Genomic DNA, 7157 nt, shown 5'->3' on the forward strand with positions numbered 1-7157 from the left:
AAAAACCCAACTAAACTGATTTCACGACACAAAGGCAACAAGGGTAACATGGTCCTCAGGCACAGCTGGATCCAAGGGCTCCAACAAGCTCAGAAAGCCAACGTCTCATTTTTTTCCCTCCATTTCTGAGCTCTGCTTATTTCTATACTGCTTTCATTTTTAACGGCTTACGTCATGTGGTGCTTCCCAACCCCTTACCCAGAAACCACATTTACAGCCAACCAGGTTAGAAATCTCAAAGGAAAGCTGTTTCCCTAGTCCAGTATTGCCAAAACAAAATCCTGAGACCATCTCTCATTGGTCTAATTGGTGTCACATGACTCTTCTCTGATTGGCCAGGCCTGAGTCACATCCCCATACCTGAGTCAGGGAGGTCTAGCCAGCCCCACAAATCACCTGGCCTGGAAGGAGAGTATAGGTGAGTCCTCAAAGGAGAATCAGGCACTCTTTCCAGAGGAAGAAGGAATCAATGCTGGACAGGCAAAAGCTCTAAGCATCCAGACTAGGTGCCCTATGCTCAAAGCTCACATAAGCCTTTGTCTCCTTTCTTTAGTAACAGATCTGCTTTTCCTTTTTGCTGTGAGCCCACATATCCCATTGTGCAGTGTTCATAAGCGTTACACTCTTCATCATTATCACACGTGCCTGGATATCCTGCTTTATTTTGAGCCGCTGAGAGCAGGAGCTATGGCTCATTCACTTCCACATCTCCAATGGTTAGCCTAATTCATGGCACATAGTAGGTAATTGGGGAAAGTTGACAAAAAAGGAAGAAATAGATGATCCCCCTGAGAATCAAGCCCCTGGCTTGGGTGACACAGTTCGAAGGTAGGGACCTTGTTTTATGGCCCAAGTGAAAACGCTCCATCATGAATGGTGACATTTGGAAGCTAACTGAAGAATGTACCATTAGGAGACTGCACAAGGGGGTTCAAAACAAAAGAAAACACACAGAAAGAAGCAATCTAGTTTGGGCCTTGTGACCACTTCATCAGGTATGTGGCAACATGCAAGTGATTACAATTTTGATTTAAATATGGGTATTGATATCCCGCAAGCTAATCTCTGTGGAAAAGGATAGACAGAAGACGTAATTCTTTCTCACCACTGTTCTAGGAGAATTATCTTAGCACCTTTCTTTGTCCGTTATTTCCTTCTCTGTCCCTGTCTCCATTCTTCCCATATGCTTCTTCCCTTCCATCGTCTCCTCTGCTTTCCCCCTTCCTTCCTGCCTCGTCTGTTTCTACCTCTGCCCTCGGCTTTTGCCCTTAGGAATCAGGGCTCGAGATCTGCAGGACTTACTTGACTTTGAATCCTGGCTGTGTGTCCTGGGGCAAGTGGCTTCAGCTCTCAAAGTTTACTTTCCCCAACGTAACATCAGGATAATAATGTAAAAGCTTTTACTATCATTCAGGTCAGGTTCAATGATATTATGTACGGGGAATGCTTCGAACAGACTAGAGTTAGTGCTTTAGGACAGAAGTGGGGGAAAATTTTATTTTCTATGGGGTAGCCAAGGTTGTAGAGAAGAGACCGTTTTGGTTACAAATTTTCCCAACCTCATTCTTGTCCCTGAGCAGAGGTCAGTGTGCATCTGCCCTCTGAGCCTCCCATCAGACGATGGTGCTCAGGAACTGTCATTAAAACGGCCGAAGAGTGCTTGTCTTCTGATGGTGACCCACTGGGCTGGATTCAACCCTTCTCTTTTGTTGGACCCATTCAGGATTTCTGGGGTGGACAGACAGTACAAGGAGGGATACTTAATTTTGAACTCGGTTCTTAAGGTGTTGAAGCCCCATTCTAAATCCACTGAGATAAGAGGCCACAGGCCCAATGACCTCACCTAAGCAACAATGGCACTCAGGATATGTTTACAAAGACATTTTGGGGGCTTTCATCTCACCCATATATTTGGGACTTTCTTCTGGAGCCTGTTGAAGTCTAGCACTTAGTAAGTGTTCAGTAGTTATCTATTGACTAAAATGGACAAACCAACATGATCCAGCATATCCAATACTAATTTGATGAAGGAATGAATGGGTGTGTCATAAATGCTTGTTAAATGAACAGTTGATGATCCACGGTAGATGGTCCATGACTATTTCTTGAGTGAGGAAACAGCAGAATAAATGAATGAATGAATGATTAATCAGTCAGTCATGCCTACGGCTATTACTTTCGGTATGTGTTAAGCCACTCTTTGATTTATGTTCTGCAGCTATAACTCAGTCCCAACAAACTGACTCTCAAAATTTATGATTTGTTTTTATTTTCTATTGTTGAATTTTTAAATAGATGATGCTCTCATATGGGTTAAATTCCATTTTCAAACAGCAAAGAGATATTTTCAAACATCTCTGAATTGAGCATTTAGAACGTGGGAGGGATGGCGCTTACGTACCCGCTAATCTCTGTTATGACATATCTGCATGACTGAGAGGCTCATGCTCCTGGGTTGAGAATAAGAGGGTTGTCCACAAATGGCACGCAAGGGGAGCCATGGTGTTCCTGTATATACTCGGTAGATATATGTATGGGCTGGAATAGGTAAATTTAATCCTTTGCCATTATTCATTTCACTTTCCTGAATTCTGTGGTATTTCCAAGGAGTGACTGCTTTTCTTCTGGGTTAAGTAGATATCTTTGCTTAAGTCAAAACCACTTACTTTAAATACGTTCAGCGACATTGGGATCTTTTGCCCTGAGAGTGTTTCTCATGTTTTTCAGTCAATGAATTGTCACTTGACCTTAAAGGACACTTATAGATCACTGAATCAAGGATTAAACTGAGTGGAGAAAAGAAGCTTCTATCCAAAATTCACTGATTTATTGAGACAGATTTGGGAAGTCATAACACTGTCACTTTATTGAGCGTTGATGATTGTAGTAGCAAAGTATACAAAATTAAAAAGATATGGGATTTAATTCTACTATTTAGAATTATTTGCGGTCCCTTTTAAGGAGGTTGACAATATTTGCATAGAAGAAAAAAATCATATTAGACTTACTCCAGTTAAAATTCAATATGATATGAAATTGCTATGATAACTCAGACCATCCTTGAAGAGTTAAAAAATGCGGTCAGCTTCCAAGATGTTTTGCGCACAGCTTGGTATCAAGAAGACCAAGTAACTGACTAAATGGCCAAATCTGTCCTTTTCATTTAGATATTTTGCTATTATGTATCTCTCTTACTTAAAATTTTTCTCCATCATTGGTTTGATATTAAAACTTAAGTGTCATGTAGCTGAAATTGAGAAGGAGAGAAAATTTTGAAAAATATTACACTTTTCTACATTCCCCTTCCAGAGAAAAGAACTTAGCTGAAGAGTTTAAAAATCTGCTGTTTCATACTCAGGAGTATGGCTGTGTAATGGGTTGTTTGGGAACAAAAATAATTACTGAGAACAACTAAATCAGATTTCCAAATCCTAATACACAGATTTAGGCACACAATATTTAAAGTTGTAAATGATAAATAAATAAAGACAAAATAAAAATTCCAGCATTTTCTCCTACCTCTCAGATAAGAAAGTCAACTTTTTTCATGTTACTAAAGGGACTTGTGTCCCCCTGGAAATGGTTCATCTGTGTTCTACACCCCACATCTAGATGCCCAGTGGCCCATGTGAAATATGGGATGGGTCAAGACTGACCATGCCAGCTACTTTTTATTTAAAAATGCCAGTTAAGAGAACATAACTTTTCAGAAAAAATAGTATGACAAAAAGGGGAAAATAATGGAATACTGTCTTTCTTCAGAGGAAAACTATTTCTCTCATCAGACTTTTTCCACTTAAGGTAAGCCTTGTATGGGAGAAGCCAGAGCAAGAAGTGTGGGCACATTTGGGGAACCAGGCAGACAGCTTTTAAAAAAATAGTTTCTCTTTATTTATGGGTGAAGTATGGTGGTTAAGCCCCTGATATTTAGAGTCAGATTCAAACTCTTGGGTTTGAACACTAAAACAGCTTGGGTTTATAGAAATTGTGAAACTTTTGAACATTTTCTTTTCTCTGTATGATGCAGTTAACGATAGGATCTACCTCATGAAGTAGTAAGGATGAAACACAGCAATGAAAAAAGGAGTTCAGACAGGGGCTGGCATCTGACACACGGTACGAGTTCAAGAAATGTTACCAGCAGTTATTATTGTTATTCATTACTCATTATTATCTCAGGGCTATCGGCCTTGTCCTTATTGAATTCTGTTGTATAACTGCCTCCTCTTCTTTTCCCAGGCCCCTGCGTCTACCCTCCTGGGGCAACTCATTTGTCTCAGGAATCTACCCAGGGACCCAGGGACAGACCTTTGTAGTATTGAAATAATCACGGAGGAGCCTGAACCAAGGCCTTTTGTACAGGATCTCAACTGTCAGGACATCCCTAATATATTGCACTGGACAGGTGAAGAAATCGAGGCTCCAAAAGGAAGTGACCTCTGTAGGGTCACTTGGTCAGCAAGAGGCAGAACTGGCATTCAGACTCAGGTCTGTTTGACCCTGAAGTCCCTTAAAACTCAAAAATAACAAGCATCCATTCAGGCACCCCCTCCCACACCCCCAGCTGCAAAGCACCACTGAGTGTAAAAATAGAGAGGAGAATAAATTAACAGAGCACAGAGATTAGGTCCAGTGCAAGGAGAGTTTGAGATTCTCAAGGAGCCTCCTTGAGTCAGCCCTGTGTCCAAAAATGTCCTCTAACCTCAAAGGAGCCTCTGTCCCCCCCCGAGGCCAGTGGCCAGTGGCAACACAATATGACGGTATTACTTTGACTGTGGCCATGTGGTGGTGAGGGAGCCCCCAGCCCCCTTCCGGCCTCTTTGTCCTGTTTAGTGCTCCATCTGCGGGCCCCTCGCAGGCAGCCCGGCTGGTCTTGACTCTGAGGCGGAGGAGTAAACATCTTGGGGCTCTTTATTAGTTTATTTCAGGGATGGAGCCTGTTTGTCCCTGGGGCCCGTCCCTCTTTTATGGCCTCCAGCCCTTCTTGACAAATTCTAGCGACTGGAGAGAAAACCGCTTTCTACAGCGGATCATTAAAACACCACCATAAACCCAGGGCCATAAAATATTATTTGCCGGGCATAAAAGGGAGGTAGATTTTCCCAGAATGACATCCCAGGCCTTGCTTTCTCCCACTGGGAAAGGCGGCACAGGGATGTGATCGTTCATAAATTCCTTATCTCACACACTGCTTTGTGAAATAACCATGTTGGGAGAGCTGCCAAAAATATTGATTTATTTGTTCCACAGACTCAAAAGAATTTTTAATGAGTGGAGCATGGCGATGCCTTGCCAGTGTGTCTGCAGATGACTCAATCTGAGTGCACACACTCGAATGCACACATGGTTTACAAGGGGAAACGTGGAGTTCCACACATCGGAGGTCTGTGGAACAACCACCTTCTGAGATGGAGATGGGGAGGCATGGTTTTCCTCCTTCCAACTGTCTGCTCACCTCCCAGCCAAATCCACCAACACCCATAGTGGGACTGGCTCTTCTGACTGAGCCTGGCTTTCCTGAGCAATATCCTCTAATTGAAGGCTCAAAGTGGATTTCCAGTTGGTTCCCCTTGACATTTTCCTCTGGAAATAATCTTTTCATCCATTCATGCATTCATTTGGTCATTCAACAAATCTTATCGAGTACCTCCTAAGTGCCAGGCACCATTCCGAGCACTGGGGTTACCAGCCATGAAAAACACTGTCATAGAGCTTGGTGCGTCCTTATGGGGTGTAATCTCAATACACCAATTGTTAATATCATCAGATAAAATTCACAATCCTTTATCTGAAGTCCTTGGGGCTAGATAGGCTTATCGGAAATTTTGGAATTTTTTTGAAAGACAAAATGGGGTATATGATGATTTAGTTTGCAAACAGCCCCAGTGAGGTTTGGGGAGGTACCAAGTAACCCAACACAATTCATATTTGTTTTGTGAAAAGTATGACAATTCACTCCAACTGGGATAAATGAAGACTATAAACGGTCTTGTCACGGGAGGTCCAGTTTTGCCACCAAAGGAGTTTGAAAACCTCTGTTTTCAGCTGCTTTTGGTTGAAGAGCAGTTACTGAGTGTCCAGTCAGTGCCTGACCCGTGCTAAGTGTTCCAGGATCATCACGGTTCATTCTCACCACATCTCTGATGTTCAAGGTCATCCGTTTCATTTTCACTGCACCCCTACCAGGTAGGTCATCATATTTCTCTTTTTCTTTGTTGTCTGGTAGGTCATTATATTTCTCGTGTGTGTGTGTGTGTGTGTGTGTGTGTTGTTTTGTCCTGTTGTTGTATGTGTGTGTTTAAGAGGATTCTGAGGCACCGAGAGGCTACATGCCTAGTCTAACGTTTCAGAGCTGGAAAGTGGCAGAGCAGGGATTGGAACTCCAGACTTCAGAGTCCGAACTCTTAACCACTACTTAACACCACCTTCCACTAGAGGAAAGACAGCAAAACAGGAAATAAAACTGTTGGGGCTGTTTGTACACACACAAGCCAAGGCAACTGGAGAGAAGCAGGCAATTATCTAGATAATTCAGACTATAGCCATTTTTTTAAAAAAGGTTTGTGGTTGGGTAGCCAGCGTTTCTGGACTGGCTGCGTGGGTGGAGCAAATTCTCAGGTTAATGGCCCTTCCCTTCATAGGAATAGAATCATCTGAGCGTGCAGCCTCCGGGCACTCAGGTGCCTGTGGCTTCAGCACCCTTTGGGAGCTCCATTCTTAGTCAACTCACTTCCTGATACTTCTTAGTGCCTGTGCACGTGAACTAGGTGCGCAGAATCGATGCCCTGGGGCATCATCGCTGGAGTGCCTGCACGGGAGGCACGTGTGCTCCCTTGGCCGGGAGAATCCCAGGCTGCAGCCTCTGGACAAAACAGAGTGTGAGAGAGGTAACCGCGGAGGGATGCTGCCCAGGGGCGATTCTCCTGGCAGAGACCCCTTGCGTTTAGATCCTCGCCACCCGTGGGCAGATCTCAGGCTAGAGTGGAAAATTGGAAAAAGCCGCAGGTCATTAAGTGGTCAAAGCCTAGAGGGGGTGAGGGGAAAAGGGACTAAGGAAGTGTAGGGATGTCCCGAGGGGATCTTTGATAACCTTGAGCTACCCCTCCTTAAAGCTGCGTGCGCCCCTGGAGAAAGAGAGCGAGCCGGAGGGAGCAAGG

This window comes from Equus caballus, chromosome 16 (genome assembly GCF_041296265.1).
Source record: "Equus caballus isolate H_3958 breed thoroughbred chromosome 16, TB-T2T, whole genome shotgun sequence".
In the NCBI taxonomy this organism is placed as follows: Eukaryota; Metazoa; Chordata; class Mammalia; order Perissodactyla; family Equidae; genus Equus; species Equus caballus.